Source organism: Macrosteles quadrilineatus, unplaced genomic scaffold (assembly GCF_028750875.1).
Source record: "Macrosteles quadrilineatus isolate MER2022 unplaced genomic scaffold, UCM_ALF_1.0 Scaffold_4__1_contigs__length_99947679, whole genome shotgun sequence".
Taxonomy (NCBI): Eukaryota; Metazoa; Arthropoda; class Insecta; order Hemiptera; family Cicadellidae; genus Macrosteles; species Macrosteles quadrilineatus.
In genome coordinates, this window is record NW_026542597.1 from 54,421,260 (window position 1) to 54,440,459 (window position 19,200).

The 19,200-nt window shown below is 32.6% G+C and overlaps 1 protein-coding gene across 1 annotated transcript in view; it reads left to right on the forward strand.

Moving 5' to 3' along the window:
* The first annotated feature begins 784 nt into the window (after positions 1–784).
* LOC128992752 (uncharacterized) overlaps positions 785–19,200 on the forward strand; it is a 30,355-nt gene continuing 11,939 nt past the window's right edge. The window contains exon 1 of the mRNA XM_054416483.1: positions 785–845. The gene's annotated coding sequence lies outside the window, so the exon portion shown is untranslated. The remainder of the gene's footprint in view (positions 846–19,200) is intronic.

A 19,200-nucleotide genomic window follows, 5' to 3' on the forward strand; every position in this document is an offset into this window, starting at 1 on the left:
ATGTCATTTTCAAATGTCAACAAAGAAATTGGTCCATGACGGTGGTTAAATATGTATAAGAACATGATTGTGATGTATTTCATGTAGATAATTAGAAAATGTTCGTGCTTTGCACAAGTAATGCGCTCTTTTTTTAAATGTATAATTACTACGTCATCTATAAAAGCATAGGTACCAAATTTAAAATAATTATTAAATAATATTGATTGGCATCCACTTATAAAATAGGCTACAATACGTCTGCTTGTATTGAGGATAGACGTGACTAGGCATATTAAAACACAGATAGGAACTTCAGAAAGATTCAGACTGAACGAGATGCATTATTTGTTTTACTCTATTAATTATCGTATAATCAAGATCAGCTACGGTACCATCAACAAACGGAACCATACTGGACTTCAAAGTGGTGCTCCCAGGTTCTATTAGCCTGTATTTCTAATTGTGTTGTCTAAGTCATTGGCATTTTTATAATCTCATAAGTAAACAGTCTGAATCCGTGTTACTATCTAATGCCATTCTTTCGTTAGGTACATCATTTATCATAGAAAAATGAGAAATTACACCTGATTCGGAATCTAACCTGAGACTCAAACAACTACAACTACTCAGCTATCACGACTTAAATGTTTCTTTGCATATCAGATTATATGTTTCACCAACGCCACAAGAAGCAAGGTGTTGCACTGACTGGGGTGGTATGTAAAGTGCGGCGCGTGTGAATGTGTGTGCGCGTGCGTGAGGGATGCTCGTGGTACGGAGGTTCCTTCATGTTAGTCCGCGCGAGTCTTTGGCGGAGTTGGGTTGTCGCGAGTGTCACCTCTTACTGGATACTCAACTGACAGGTACGTAATCATTGACTTTGGATACTGCAAGTACACTCATCTCATTGTAAGACATGAAGTTTGATGAAGTGTCTCACAATAGTAATGTTTAAATGGACCGCCATTAAATCTTCTTATTTCGGGCTAGATTCACAATTTGTTTGTTTATTACTTTGTGCTTATGATGAGCACAAAGAAGGATGATGCTTGGAGAAGGAGCAATATGGATAATTAAAGTAAAAAAAAAAAACTTTAAAACTTGAAGAAACAATAAACAACAAACGCGTAAACAAACAGGATATAAAAATACTTTAAAATTATCTTCAGCTTATCCATCAAAATACAAGTGTATAAAAGTGTTCCTTGTGCACAGTTAGACCTGATAGATTATACATAACGTTTTTTTATTTTGGCCAATATCTTTTTAAGCTTGAATAGATTAAATTGTTCGATATATTGTTATGTTAATTTTAAAACTACCACACTAAACCGCGCGTTTATTATATTTCTTAAATAATATATTCCGCTGGTAAAAAAAAAACACAATTAAGCTCAATTTTATGGACTATTTTTAGTAGAATTCAATTGCAGACAGAAAGTTTAAATTATTTTTGTTATCTGAGTTTTTACATTCTGAAAACTTAATAGTTTAATTTAATGGCATTCAAAATCAACGTGACAAAATGCAATAGATAAACTATGGTACAACATATTATCACCAGATTCTATATATAGTGACAGATACTATATGATGGTGATACATTACATAACATGTACGTGGTAATATTAACAAATCTTTGGTTCAGGTAAAGAGAATGGGTGATAACAAGTAATGCAAGTAGTATCAATTCCATAGTTTGCTTTCAATTAAATTTTGTCACGTTGATTTCGAATGTCATTGAATTAAAGTATTAAGATTTTTTCACATTGTAAAAGCTCAGATAACAAAATTAATGTAAACTCTCAACAGCACAATACATTATTTAAGGGTTGTAACAGTATTCATCTTTAATACAGTGATTTATTCAATAGTGTTATAATATTACAGGTATCGTATTCCTTTCTGATAATAAAACGGTAAGCTAACATCTTCCAATCATTTAAACTTAGTTCCAATGTAAGCATTCCAATGTTTTTGAGTTTAAACAAAAAACAACTTATACATTTTCTATAATCATGTTTTTCTGACTCAAGGCAAGTATAATACACATTTTAATCTATATAAATAATGTAATGTCTTCAAATACTACATTAATAATAAGGGATAACACTTACAATTAGAGTTCTCGTGCAGAGAAGGGAGGACAAGCATATACGTAATTAACAACGCAATCTAATCACTCAAGTAGGTAATAGGATGACACACAGGCAAACAACTGAGGCAAGCTGGTATTAAACACATTGTCAGACTAAACCTTTCACTCAAATAGAGACTAAGTGACAATGTGCCATACCTTTGACTATATGGCATGAAGTATATAATATGATGAGCCATGACTTTACAACTGGAACTAGTGGAATTTTGATATCGGTTTACAGTCCTTGTCAGAGTTTTAGTTTTTAGTCGATGTCAGCGTTTGACTATAATTTACGCCAAGACACGATAACACACAATAAATTGTGGTATCAAATACAATGTCTGAGTAAACCTGCTATTTTGAAGTGACAAAGTGGTATAAAGTCAATGGTGGTATTGTGTGACACACAATAAAGGAGCTCCACGTGACGATAGTGACCGCAATGTAAACGTAAATTAACAACAATAGAAACAAAGACAAATTATGTTTTACAACAAAATGCTTACAGTTATAAAACTGCAATGGTGATGGTTTCATTGTAAATTTGTCATCACAGTAGTGACAAGTGTCAAAGTGTAACACAATAAGGGATCCACAGTCCCATTGCTGGGACCAGCTATATAGCAGTAGTGAATAGTTTATCCGATGCCCAAGTTTGTCACATGTTTCACCAAACTCACTCTCAAGTATTCAAACGGATCTTTTTATATAAATACGTATGGTAGTATGCTTACTCTTTTACTCTACGTGGCAAAAGAAAGGTATCCACAACGTTGGTATGATTCACAGTAAATTACATATTGCGACATTATGGTAATATCGAACACAATGTCGCAATAAACTTCTAATTCTGTAGTGACACTCTATTTTCAATAACAAGCCTGACTGGACTTCTACTGTTGGGGTGAGTGACATAATGCTGTTGTTGACAATGTCACGGTAGTAACCTTTCACAAAAGTAGTGACAAGCCACACAATGAAAGATAAACGGTAAACGTAGTCATATTGACCTAATGTCACAGTTAAACTTTCATCGTAAAGGTGAAGTAGTGTCACCATTAAAAGTTTTTAGGTAGCCGACCGGTTATAGTGCTTGCCTTCAAAAGTTCCTATACTTTGATTCCAAGTGGAATCAATTCTGCACCACGATGCCATTTTTTCTCAATGGTCGATTCAGTCCCGCCTCATCACAGTTCAGTTACATAATTCAAGTCACAGCAAAGATTTTTTCTTAATAGATTTTCAATTCCGCTATCTACACTCATATGGCGCACTCCGTCAGTAGTTCTGGGGCGTCCGTCAGTCAATTTCAGATTTCTCCCCACCGATATTTTTTTATTGTTCGGACGCGTGACATATGCTGAAGGTCGTGTGAAGTATGTGTTTCACATTTTATAAATAGTGTTCGTGTTATTTATATAATTGTGTTTATATGTACTGTTTGAAACAATTATCAAGATCGTAGGTGAAAGATTGATAGAATATCACACTCTAGAACACACACTTTTGACTCTAACATCACTGCATATAAGTGACGGAAGGCCAACTGATAGGCAGTTGACTAAGGAATTGCATTTGCAACTGACACTGAACTGTGACTGCACTGATGTGTGAATTGACTTTTAACGATGCCGCTTTATAAAAAGTCGACATAGTCAAGGCCAGTATTTGGACAGTTCTCGAAATATCAGCAGATATCACAGAAATGTTCAATGGAGTAATACTCATAAATACAAACCAATCAATAACTTCAGTAAAACTTCAGGTTGGCAAGGGGCATACTGTAATGATATCGACCACGTCAGAGTAAACTTTTAAATTGAAGTCGAGACAGTGTCTCTCAGTGAGACATTGAGCGTGGAAGGGGACTTGCTGGATCTTTAGTTGTAAAATATATCACCAGTAATATCGTTGGTACATCAGAAACATTTTACACTACGTTTGGTGTCTAAAGCCGCTGTATTTTGTTAGTAATATTTCGTTTACTGTACTGTAAGTATGTACTGTATTTCGTACAGTAAGAACGTTGGGATAAGTATACTGAAGTTTTTAGCTTTATTTGAATGATAAACGATCTCACATGCTTTGAACCATGTTAATATTAATACATGTACATATCTTAAGCTTGTCAACATACGGTTTAAATACAGTGGTGTCATAAAATAATGGTGGAGGGGGTTTAATTGTCTGACGAATTAAATATTCAATATTGGTACCCCTGCGTCCGGTAGCTCAAACAGCCTTGTTTAAACAGCTTTGTCGATTGTTGTGCTAATCGAAAACTCTTCTTTTTAATAAACTTCAATTTGTATTTGTTTACAGACTTACTTTCTGTTTGACTCCGGTACAACGGGAATTTTGAAGAACATTTAACAAAGCTCCATCTCAAGAAAATAACATTCGTCGTTGTATTGGACAATTGTATTGGAGTAATTAAGTAGTTCATAAATACTGGGTCAGTTAAAAACAAAGTAGGCCTGGTACACCACCAGTCTTGTTGGTCTTGAGCCAGGGAGTTGGAAACATAAGACCATCTCGTGAAAATCCCTCCCTAGCCGTAGTCTGAAAATTAGAAATTCCTGTCAGTACACTTCCCAAAGTTTAACATAAAGGACTCCATCCTCATGCGTATAAAATTAAATTCATTCAAAAAAATCTAACCAACGGATTTGATTAAAAGAGCAGGATTTGCTAGGTTTATTTTGAGCAAAATAGCGGAAAGCGAATTAATTTTTAGTGAAATTTTTTTTTTGCCGACGAATCTACGTTTCACATCAAAGGTTGTGTCAGTAGTCACAACGTTAGAACTTGGGGATCTCAGAATGCTCATGAAATGTTTGAAAAGGAAAGAGAATATTTTTATTCGCCTAAAATGAACTTTTGGTGTGGCTTGTCCAGAAAAGAAGGGACAGTTTTTCTTCATTCAGAAAAAAACATCAATGGGTATGTTTATTTGTACATGTTGGGAAACTGTTGATTTCCTAATCTTGATAGAATGAAAAACGCAAACAGTCTTCGTTTTAAGCAGCATGGAACCCCTCCACATTATAAAACCAATGTTCTATCTGTCTTAAATAGGTTCCCAAACAGTTGTTCCCAAACAGGTGAATTGAATATATGTGGCCCTATGGCATTGCCTCAAAAAAGCCCGGGCCTGACTCCATGGGATTTTTTCTTTGGGGATATGTCATTAAAAACATAGTTTATAAAAAAAATCTAATTCGGCCCATCCGAGAGAAAGAATTAGAGATGCTGTCTCCATTGTAACAAGAGAAATGCTGCACAAAATGTGGGCTGAAATTGATCATCGTCTGAACGTCTTTAGAGAAACAAATGGTGGTCATGTTGAAGTTTATTAGCTTTGTATAAAATATTTTTGATGTCGAGAATTCAACAAAATAAATACCTTTTTGTATACTTTCTCGTTTTCTTTTTTATTTCATAATCAAACCACACCGAAAGTGGTATTGAGGTAATGAAATATGAGCATTTGTTTAAAGACAGGTTTGAGGCAAAGTTAGGACGATTGTGATTACATTTTTAAATTATTTATAAGATTACGTGTGACAGTTTTAAAAAGAAAATTCATCCATTTTTGTCTAGTGATATGTTAAATATTTGATAATTTATAAGTCATTTTTGTATCCTAAAGTAAAAAACACTCCTGGTAGGTATGTTTATTTAGAAAGAACCAACATAATAAAAATTATACGAAATAGTATTTGACTATTTCATATTCTTCCTCTCTCTCCCAAACAATTCTAACATAACATAAAATACAGAAAATCAAGTTAAAGTTGTCTTAAACACTTATTCAAACGATTCTTCTCAAACTTCGTTTAGAAATATTGATTTATATACATCAAAGTTAAAAATATCAATATCGATATCAACGAGAAATCACCTTTCTGAAGACATTTCTCATGTATTGCAGTGAAGAAAGATGTGTCAGAAACATGCTCAAGTTTGACAAGTCAGTTTAGTATTGTTTTGCCAAGCGAAATGCATCTTGGGAGTTTGACGTGCTTACATCATAAACCTTGAATAGAATGGAGTATCAGGTTCTGCGCGAAGAATACTGAATAGTTTATCCTCTGCCAAGTGCGTCACATCACCAAACTCTTGAAGGATGGTATAACTTTATTAACGTTCTAACTCAAAAGCATTCAAACGATTCTTTTGATGGATATGATAAGTATGATATATTATTTTGTGCCTTGCAACAAAGAAAGGCGTATACAATTTTAATACTACGTTGTATAATTTACAGTAAATTACGTATTGAATGATGTCATTGTACTCATTCATTTATATTTTAACTGCCCAATACTAACGTTCATAATATATGGTATACTAATATACTATTTTCTAAGTTAATACTTTAACAGTACATTAAACTGTTACTATCCGTATTGGTTTTATATTAAATTTTTAATATTGAGAAAAATTTAGTAGATGTTAGCAATAAGAAAACAAAAGAACAATACTTCTATGTGTAGCTTGTTAGCAAAAAAAGGGGTTTGTTTTGATTTGCCTGACAAGATCAAAATCTATTTGATGAAATGTATTGTGATGTAGATTTTCAGGTTTAAAAGTTTTGGCAACTAAACAATCTTTCTTAGTAATAATCTTTTCCATAGTAAATACGTTTTCCTACATATAAAAACAACTGTTTCGTATGAAGAAAGCAATAACACAACTCAGTTACTGTACATTATGACGACACCTTGGCAATTTCATATCTTTTAGAAGTAGCGATGGATGCTGAAAGACGAAAAATTTCTCAATTACTCCATATTATTAAGTCTTAACTTAATTTGTGCAACAATATAAACCATTTTATTTAACAGAATATTGCGCACATTTTCTATCACGAACAGTAAAAACAAAATTTTCACGACGTTTCTGGATCTCATTTATAACATTTTGACTTGTATACCTACATTAATATTTTCACACTAAATTACTTATGCATATGTGTCCTTCTACTATAGTATTACTAAAATATTGTGTTAATAAGTTGTTTTAATTGTAGTGCTATTATGATTTTAACTTACTGATCTCGTGTTTTACAGATATGTAGCTGGTTCTGGTTGCTCCCAGCTTCGCAGTTGTGTAATTTTCAATATTTTTGTTAAATGTTTTTTTCCTACGGTCTTTTTTAAAGTAGCAGTTTCAGTTGAGTTCTTAGAATTCAAAAAGTTTCACATAACAGCGTTGTTTACTTACATAACAAGATTGTTTACTTACATAACAGCATATTTTTACTTAGCACCACAGATAACGGACCAATGAGGTTCAAGGATTGAGAGAAATGAACTAAAATTGTGATGCTAGGAACTTTATAATAATGAACTGTTTACGAATTTAATTGTTAAAGACTGGTGCAATTAGTGATTGGTACAATGAGTCGCTGCATCAATATCAGTGGCAATGAGAGGCTTTAAACGAAAACATAGTCTCTCTTAGAAGTTTTGAGTAGCGATTATTAGTTATAATTAAAACCCGGTCGAAGGTAAAGTAGAGTACGCAATTCACGTAAATAGTGTTAACAACACGAGTAAAACTTTTTTAAGGCACTCACCAAGGCTTGTACCTTAAATTTTGTACTCGTGTCGTTAATTACAGTAACGTTGGTCCGTTAACGTTGTGAATACATAATGTTTACTATCAGTAATCGAAGTGTACGTAAAATCTGCTAGTCAATGTCAACTCACCAATCACCTAAAATTAACTTTAAACCAGACAAAAAAAAACTATTTTCGACACAGATACAATAAAATCCAATTAAAATGCAGCGCTGTAATTGGTTTTAAACTGGCCTAACAGTTCGTTAGCCAGCTAAACCATTAACCTTAAATCAGCGGGACACCGTCAGAGATAATGCGAATTCAAATCGAGCTGCGAATCTACGTGTTCATGTAATATGGTGACCCTAATTACATCAAAGTACACGGTTTATTTTTTCAATCTACGTGATTTCAATTTTATTGTTATGATTAGAATGCCTGGGTCGATTCTCTTTTTAACTATTAGATGTTTAATCGAAGCTAATCTATCCCTGTGAAGTTTTAGTTTCATGAGAGTAAACCCTCATTTATCTTGGGGTTTTAAGACGAAAGAAGTTAAAAGAAACGTTGATGCTCTATATTAAGGGAAATAATCCATGCAAGGAGATTAGAGGAAAAGCGTTTGGAAAGCCTTAGAAATACATTTTTAAAAGAAAATTTGAATTACGTATTCCAAGTACTATATTTATACACTAAACGTTATATACACACGATATATAGCTTACAATGATGCAATACCAACTTAAATGTAAAAAGATGCTGCATTTTGTAAAGAAATGTCACGTGACCATCTAAAATTCGCAAATTTCACATTATGTTTTGTGTACTGTGTTTTGTATTATATTTGAAATTCGTACTTAGTAAAACTGACAACTTGAATCCCTCAATAATTTAACAGCTTTTACGAGAAAGAAAAAACAATATATTTGTAGCAATTGGAACTATATAAAATGGAATATAAGAACACATGCAATAGGTGTTCTATTTGTTTTCCATTCGTCCCAAAACATTTCAAACGTTGTAAATTGTATGCTACGAATCTACAGCTTTCTGATCGAACCAGAAACATTATGATATAAAGGCGAATACTTGTAACTCAGCATTAGAAAATCAGCCTTTGTAAGCTTCTACTATCTCATTGTGAAAAGTAGTCTATATAATTTCGAATTACGTCTATTCTTTTTTCTTCTTCCAATAATTAGTTTTTACTAATGTTAATGATATCATGCTTTCTCGCTCACCATTAAGTTGAGTTCTGCTTCCCCTAAATGTGACGAGTGTATTAAATAATCCAAACTTAAGCCTTATCACTTATACATATGTTTGAGTGATTATTTAGTTTAATCAGCTATAGAAAAAAAACACTATGATATACAAGTCATACGACATTTTAAACATTTACTGCGTAATATTAACACTATTAACACTTAAAAAGTACGAAGCAACGAATTAGTTTGCATTATGAACAAAGTGCTCATTATTATTATTACTTAAATACAGTTATTTATATTTATTTTTCTAAGAGGTTGGCGGACTCTTTTAACCTTGCATTTGCCTTTAAGATAACAATTCACCCTTCGTCAAGTTTAGTTTAAATCTTTCTCATTTTTTGCCAATTATTGAGTAAAAAAGGTTTTGAGAATTAAAATAAGTGCTTATTTAGCTATTACGTTTGAAATCTAACTCGGGGTTTTTTGCAAACAGACCCTTCAAACAAAATAGTAAACGAACTTTTGTTTTTCTTTTATTTTTAAACGACTTTTAAAGCGATGTACCATAAAATGTCCTTTAAAACTTTATTAGTGCTTGAATAAGCATTGTCTAAGCTAAAGGGATGCATCTGACCTCATAAATCATCCAAGCATCGTGCAAAACTAAGTTCAGTTATTACTCTAAGTTTGATAAACATCCCATTACGTAGTCACAATCAAAGTATTTGACCTTAAGTTGCCCTTTATGAGTTGACCTAGATGCTCGCCATCCTATCATGCAATGTTGTGTGTCAGTCAGTCTTTTATCTATTTTTCCACATTTCCCTCGCGTTCCCTTAATCCTCCCGACGATTTGGCAACATTGTACTGTCTCTAGTAATAACTGGTATTTCCTTATATATATTTCATAATATTTGATCTGTCAACCTACTATATTATTGCACAAAGCTAACCACACTTTCAATATCAAAATTAGAAATAGAATACTGTTGCAAAAAAAAAACAAAAAAACTAACAGATATACAATAATATTATTCAAAGTTTTACATTTAACTGGCACAATTAGTTTGTTGTACAATTAGTGACTTGGATTTAATATGGTAATCGATAAAGATGATCATAAGCAACGAATTAGTTTGCATTATGAACAAAGTGCTCATTATTCGTATTACTTAAATAGAGTTATTTATTTTTATTTTCCTAAGAGATTGCCGGTCTTTCAACCTTGCATTCGCCTTTAAGATAACAATTTATCCCTTGTAAAAAAAATTGTTATAACAAACGTAATATATTTCATAATTGTTTCATACAAACAAATGGTTACAAAATAGTTGTACACAGCTGAATGTTCATGTTCACCCTTCTCTTGGCAGAGTATCTCACCATTTACTCAGCATCAGGTCTTGTTAACAAAAGACAGCCAGAGAGAAAAGTTTATCTCCAAGTCTACTCACGTAGGTACAGTCAGTCTCAATGTCCACCCTCTGAGGCTCATAGCTATATTGCTTCTTTATTGGTGGGTAAATTGCTACATTAGGTGGTTTATTGTTAGCAAACTGTGCTGTAATATATCGTAAAATATATGGTATTTGCGAAGAGTTTTCCTTTTGGAATTTACTAGAGGGGTTTTATGTTTGTCTTCTGTCAGCCATTAGTATATGAACTTGCCACAAACCGGTAAAAAACAGGTTATTACTAGAAAAAGGTTCGCTGGCTCTATTTTGTTTGGGTCCAAAATTAAAATAGGAGGAACAGGAAGTATTGTAACAACAGATGCAGCTAGAAAACCATACGAACCATAATATCTACTACAACCATGTGTCTTTTATTGAGTTATATTTGAGGTTGCAATATTTCTTTTATGATTATTTTCATGGGGTATCCCATGGTAAAAGAGAATATAAAATATGTATTTAAAATCACATTTCAATGTTGTGAAACATAGTAGATACTCGTAGTGATCAGGAATAAGTAAATAACATAATTTACAAAGGAAAATATCCTGCAATAAATTCGATCAATATTTTTTAAATCAAGAAAACACTCGTAATCATCATATTGTACAAACTTTTAGCTTCAACCTTTTAAAGTCATTGAACTGGAAGACATTAGGTGAATGGATATTTAAATTAAATCCTTAGAACGTAGTAGCTATTATAGAAAAACATTTTGAACTTTATTTTAAATTTCACTCATCCGATGCAACGGCGTGTTTTACACAAAACCATTAATGGTTGCCGTTTTAGAGTCAACCTTTAGTTGATGTAACAGGTCGTATTTCATCTAGAAAAATTAAAACATTTTATTTTCTTGCATGATGCCAAAAGTATGGACCATCAAATCTGTAAATCTAGGTTATTACTTTTATATTCTTATGACTTTTCATCGTTTTATGATCTGTTAATACCGTTATTTTCCAAGCCATACTTCACGTATATGTAAACAGATTATCAATCTAAAACTAGATGACCAACGACAATTGGATGATTCCGTGCCTCATAATAGGCATATGCAATAAAAAAAATTATGATAGACTGTTCGTTTTATAATAGTAAATAACGTTATTCGTCCTGAAAATAGGTGTTTTCTGGACAAGTGTGGCCGTTCCCGTTCGAGACGAAGTCGAGTGCGGGATTACCATACTAGTTTGGAAAACAAATTTTGGACGAGTGACGTCAAAGGTAGTACGTAATAAAACCCCATTTGATGAAGCTGGCGGAAAACAGCTGTTTTCTGGACTATATCTTTGAGCGGGAAGCTCGTTAAAACAGTTTTAATGTGGCGTAAAATATATTACCGTAAAAAATGCGGATAAAAACTAATAAACTAAAAATACGTTTTCAATTTAAAGAGTGAGTATGTCAATTCAACAAATACATGCCTTTGTAATTCGAACACAACGAACCAAGCAAATTAATATCAACCGCCTCTATTGATCTGACAAATGTGGTTATGGTGAGTTTGTCTCTCTTGTATACAAATATCAATGCTGGGGTTTCTGGCTGGCTCAACAACGCCTTCCTTTTAAAATAATTGATTTGAATAGTTTGAACGTCGCATTAAAGGCTTTACTATAAGCCATTGCTAAGCTGTAGCGGTGTACTTTAATATTTGGATTATTTTAATTCTTCAATAAACTGAGGATATTTCTTTCGTCAAATGTTTGTTTATTTTGAATATATTTGAAAGATGAGTGTTGAATGAATGAAATTCTACAGCTTTGTCAATGTCTAAATTTGTCTAGTTCTTCAGCTAGTATAATTTATTGAAAATAAAATAAAAAATATATTTACGACCAGTATATCTAGTTAATTATCATCTACAATATTCTAACATTGTAACTTAAATTCTTAAAGCTAATGGCTAAATATCCAGAAATATTGAAATCATATTTAGTGTTCAACTTAGTATTCCTATAGAACCCAAAATATCAACAACTCATCCATAACCATATAGGCAAGTATGTAGTTTGAGAGTGTTAATTTACTTACTTACTGATGGGGCATCACAAATCTCAGTCGAATCTTTTCCTCCTAGGTTAGCCTCCTCCACTCTTCTCTATCCTCCATTATCCGGATTCCTACCCCGCATTGGATCACATCCTTCGTGACTTGGTCATACCATCTTAATTTAGGCCTACCCAACGAAAGGCCTACCAACGAAGGAGAAATCGGGATGGCGGACGATAGAAAAGAGTGGAGAAGGCTAAACTACGAGGCAAAAAATGTATTGAGATTTGTGACACCCCATCAGCAAGTAAGTAAATAAATTAACAATCTCAAACTCCTTACTTGCATATGGTTTTGGATGAATTTTTTTAACTTAAAAAGATTAAAATCTGCGAATTAAAAAATATAATTAATACATTTCTTTCTTACTAACCCCAATTAACAATTATTAGTAAAATTATTGATGAATCGGAATTTATCTTAATAAAATTGCAAAGTAACATCTCTAACCCAACTCATCCAAATTTTTATAAATATACAATCGTTTATTCTATTAATATTTTGTCCGTTTATTATAGAGCAACTACTTTGCTAGTTTAAGTAAAAGAACAAGTGATGAGACGACTACAAGTAAGAAATGTTGTCATCAAACTTTGCGTACACAAGCTTTATCGGATTGTAATGTTGTAGAATGTAAAATCTCATTAGAGCAGCAGTGAGCCAAAGGTAGACCTCGCATCACCTGAGTTACCGCCCCTTATTGATCAGAGCCTGGTTACATTGAGTGCTTTTCTCACAGTCCACGGCCAGAAACCACTTCATTCGAGCACAAAGCCATCCAGAATCATAACTGTTCGTCTAATAATATACATAACCATGTACCTTACAATATTGTCCACATAGGCCTATACTTTCCCTTTAACGCGTTCATTAAGTTATGAATGGTACATATTAATTGCTAATAAGACAAATATAAATGCAACGTATACAACTACTTTATTCAATTCATAATTTGAATTCAAATATGCTTATTCACGAAACAATATTATTTTCTCTGAAGGTAAGAAAATCAATCAATCAATCAATGATATATAACATGGGGACGCCATTATGTGCGTATTTTAACCCAAATATGAGTGAAGGATGAGTGGCACGATCTTGTAGTCTTGTTAGTGACTAAAGCCGACATGTTCCTTAGACATAGCTATTAATTGATAGGCCATACAGCCAATGATAACTATAATTGATCTTATGTTAAAAAACATGTTTTTGGATCTGTAATCTGATATTCACCTAAATGAACAGAGTATTTCCATTAAAATATAATCAATGCTTAAATAGTGAAATATCAGAAACCCTCAACCAGAGCCTCAATAAGAACCCAAGGTAAAATAACGCCCGCGAATAGAATTACACAGATATTAATTTTAGCAGTAGTATAAATGTATATACGAAAGCAAAAGAACGACCAAAAACCGTTTGTAAATATGTTCTTGTGTACTAAGGACTACTTATAAAATAAATTATTTCTATTGTTTTAAGCGAAGCTAAAGCAAGGCAGAAGATAAAAAGGTTAAAAGGGCACAAAGGAAAAACGAACAAAAATATTTAAAGGAAAGGTTCAAAGATATTTTTTGCTAAAGGGGAAGTCATTGGATGCATTCAATCAAGTAAAGATTCACTTATAATATAGTTTTATTTTTTTGGGGTATATTTTTACATAGTGTTATATTTTAATATAAGCTAATATTATATTTATTTTTTTTTTATCTGGGTTATTTTATTAGTAATCAGCCTAAAAATATGGTCGATCAATGATATCATTAAGGTTTTTTTTAACACATTTTAATAATTTTAGATGATTTTTTATTCTAATACTGTATTTTAGTCAACAAAAAAGTATCTATAAGTTTCAAGTGTAAGGTTTACAACAATGTGTAAATGTTTACACATCTTTTTTGTGATAATTTACTTCAATATTGTGAAAGGAGGCTGGTTTGATATGTAGAACATTTTCGGAGTGTCACAACAGGACCTATCTGCTCTTCATCGATTTACTTTTAAAATGGCTCTGTCCAAAGCCAAGTCAAGTCCTTGCATATAATTAACTCCATACTACCATCACCTTTGGATTCACCTTAGCTTATGTACACAGCATGATCGTGGACTTGATATTGTTATGGATTGGAAACAACAATTATCCAATCTTACAGGCATAGACAACAACTACCCAAATTATCTAAAATAAATGTAAAAGAATCCAGCACAATTGATAGAAACACTCTAGAAAAATTAATTGTAGGTAATTGCCTAAACCATCTTATACCAAACATTGTCCGAATCATCCTCAATAATTATTACAACGTACTGCACTGCACGAGTTTTTAGACAAAATGACTAGACTTCGTGGCGAGGGTTTCATTACAAGGATTAGGAAGATTGTGGTTTGTATCGATCTTACGTCGGTTTGTGTCTCGGTGAGTGAACAAAAGTGTGCTTTTCAAAGAGTTCCGTCGCCTTAAAGCAGCACTAGAAACAGAAACATGATAAAGCCATGAACATTTCGCACGATGTTTTATAAACCACCAAAACAAAAAAACTTTGAATCAGTGTTTGTGTTTATGGTCTTGGGCATCTTTTAAGTTTTTTTCTTATTTTAGGGAACGCTCGATGAAATTTAAGAGAACAAACACATTTAAAATTTTAAATTGATAATCTACCATACACCAAATTGAAAATTTGTAACACTCAAATTTTTATTATAACTGTTCACAAACCATATTTTACATTCTCATACTATTTGGAATATTCACTTTGCATGCTTGGGAAAATCTATACAACTTTAGATCAATGCAAAATACTTTTATGAAGCAATGCATAGTAGCGTCCACAATACTACATCCACAATACTACATACATCCTAAGTAGCATCCACAATACTAAAATATAGTATTGTTTCATTGGACTCACCATTCTCTTCGGGACCCCTTCAGTCAATAAGTTCCCATTTCTCCCGCAAACATTTACTTAGTTCTGTAATTCAGTTTTGGTTTATATAACTTTGCAATTAGTTCCTTTTTTAAATAGAATATTCTGTAAAGGAAATATAATTTGGTTCGCTTGTTTGAATAGTATGTATCTTTACGTTGGTGAGTTATATAATGTATACTAGCTGGCCCGACAGACGTCGTCCTGTCCTAATGTGGTTTTATGTCAAATACTCGTTGATTTTCAAGATGAGTTCGTTCGCATGGCTTAATCAAGTCCTGGTTAAAGTTCGTTCGCTACGCTCACTCACCTTTTGGTTGCTAATTAGCTGTTGAATGTTCGTTCGCTACGCTCACTCACCTTTGGGTTGGAGCTCGTTCGCTGCGCTCACTTGCCTTCAGGTTAGCTCGTTCGCTGCGCTAACTCACTTCCAGGTTGAAGTTCGTTCGCTACGCTCACTCACCTTTTGGTTACAAGCTAGCTGTTCTCATAAATTAAAAAGATATAGTGCTGCACCCTGTTGGTAAACCTATTAACTTCTTAATGCTATTGAACATCACAGAATCAGATAGTTTAGTTGAAGCAGCTGTTAAGATTCTTTAATTCCATTTAAATATTAGTACTCATAAGATTAACATGGGAAACTCCAGAGCCACTGGGGCGGAGCCCTTTTGATGGATCTGCACCAAACTTCACACAAACCATCCTTGAATAATGCTTAATAATGCCTGAAAGTTTCATTACAATCTGTCGAGCGGTTTCGGAGTCCATAAAGGACAAACATACAAACATACATTGGATTTTATATATATGGATTTACTTCCAACGAGTAGTAATCTTGTTGATTGATTACATTATAGTTTTGCAGGAAAAAACAAGATTGTAAAAAAAATAACTATGGGTTCTTACGATTTTATCCAATTTATACTCTATTTAGTATTTATGGGTTTTTACATACAAACTCTATACATTGCCTTATTATTATTTTCGTCGATTTTATCATAAAATAACTTACATTAATAAATGTCCATATCTGGAATACATATAAATCAATAACGGTTGAGCTATATTGTTGAAATTCAGAAAACAGAGAATAAGAAATAAAAATATATCTTATCGTTTCAAAGTGGCGGTTATTTTTTGTTTTAAAAGCTTAATATCTTTTAAAAATAGCCACCATTTCGATACGGTTATACATTTTTTATTTATATTATACATAATGGTAGAGGGCAAAACGGTTAACTATTTCAATGCTATAGCTTAAACCGTTTTGGAGTTATTAATGTTTTTGTAAAAAGTACATACATACAGACAGACGCTAAACGATTTGAGATAGGATACAATTTGTTGTATTGAATTTTTTGCTTGTTTTGACCTCCCGAATAATATGGTAAAGTTTGTCCTAGTTGAAGCTGGACACTCTGTATATTTAAATTTAATAAAATATTTCTACAAAAACTAGATGAAAAATGGAGAGTAAAAGTTGGTTTTCCTAAAAAAGGTATGTCCTACATTATGTCAATATGTCCACAAGATAAAGTTTATTATAAAGTTCAATCTTTCTACCTAACGTCACAATAAAAGCGTATTGCGGATAATAAAGCTATCAGAGCAAAACGTTTTAAGGACGAGAGCCAATTTTCTGACAAATGCACAAGAGCAGCTTGCCTGAAGGGGTTACAGGAAATCCATCCATGTGATTGCAAACGTGCTTGCCATCCTAGCTGGAGGGTCCACGAGCGTCGTTATTTCCAAACCCCGTCCACATATCGCGGACCATAAACGTGCGTATTGCGAGGCAGATGTGGCTGTTGTTATTTCATAACGCCGGATGACCATCACAATATCCTATGTTGTGGGACGGGATTTCTGTAGTGAAAGTGAAATATTAATCGGAACCGATCGATGGTAAACAATCCCTCCTTTAAGTACGCATGTTTTACCGTTGTAACAAAGCAGTTACTTTCGTTATTATTTCATGACGCTATCTAGCCATACAAATATCCAATTTTCTAAATGGTTGTTTCTGCATAAATAAGACTAGACACGAACCATCTATAAAGATAAATAACGAAACATGTGTCTATAGATCTATAGCAGGTTTGAAACCGTCAAATTGTTGCACAAATAGCTTGTAATTTTGTCATGGTACTTACCAACCGTCACAACATCTTATGTGGAAAAAGGGGGACGCCCTCAGCTTTAGGAAAAAAAAATATTTATCAGGATAAAGCTAATTTTAGCAATTAACATTTTTAAAGTTCGTGCTTGTTAAGGCTAAACGTGTTTGTTATTAATATACAAGATTTTGTATTTACAACATAGTTCAAGCGTATGAAGAATCGAGGAAGAGGAAACATGTAGCCACGAACAGTCACCAAGAAACATGTAGTATAACCAGGCAAAATATTTTTATATGTAGCGCATCAGCAATAAATGTAGTATTTATCATATAACTAAGTATCTTCTAAAAATAATTATTTTGTAATTAACCAAATGGAAATAAAGTTTGATTAAAACCTCAGGTGTTTCAAAATATTATTTATATGTGGAATTACGTTTCTATAAAACATAGGTAAATGGTTAACCATCAATGATTAATTTAAATTTACCATCGAGGGATCATTTTTTGCTGTATCGATACAAGGCAATTTTTATATTGGTGTACAAAAATATACTTTATAGGGACAAAAAAGACAACGATTTAAAAACTTATAAATATTAGAAAGCAAACCGTTGGAAAAACCGATTACTAAACTAAACTTACTAGTTACTAAACTTAATTGTTCATCCACAAAGTAGCACATGTCTCAAATTACAGCCTTACATACAAACAAGTTTTCGCCATTTGGTCAACAGCTCTTAACATTCTCTGTTTTCGACGAGTCAAAACCATCAAAACTAATGTTCGATTAGTAAGGTATGAAGCTACGCCATCAAAATCGGATGTGGCTGTTATGCGGTTTTAGTTCAGTCTGGTTTTGTCCAAAATCGATTACACTGTGAACCGTGGGTTTTGCTACGCCATTATTGGTAACGACTTCCTGTTGACACAGATGCCCTTTCAGTTTGCCCTTTCGTACAACAAACTTTTCACAACGGTAACATGATTAACCAACACTGGAGCTGAGCTGTATGGAAGGTATATACAATCTGTAACAAACTATACTTGTATTTTCATTTAGGTACTTAGTAAAATCAATTTATCTTTCTTAATTATAGGTATGTTTTGTAGTTTTATGAACATGTCGACATATTTTTGGATGATTTTGGATACTTAGGTTTAGTAAAAAATACCGTCAATGTAAATATTGTAAATGTTTACTCAGGTAAAAAAAATAAAAAAAACATCATATTTTGCCTTTATCTAACCAAACCTTTAACTCAATAACAAGATAAAAAAACCCTCTTTTATTAATTTTTTACTCTAATAACCTCAAAAAAAAAAAAAAAAAAAAAAAACTCTTTAAATAAAATAAACGCACTACTACTATTCATTACATTACAACCTATTTGCTCTTTTTTTTATTATATTTATTCAATTATGTGTTCTCTGTGATTTATTTAAATCAATCCAATTCTGGGGAATTGCAAGTTGTCTATAAACAGATAATCATTGTGCATTGTTGTATGTTTTATATATTTTAATGATTTAAATAATACAAGTTACTTTTCTATTATAAACTCTTAAGAGTGTTTGAACATGTTTTGTTCATGTCCGGTTGTGATCAAGTGCACTGATGTGTGATTGCATTTTTTCCTTTATTTGAAAGATGCAAAATATTTTCACTTATTGTAAAAAAAAGAAAAAGAAAACAGTATAAATTTACAAGTAATTTGGTCAATTTGGCCGTATCACA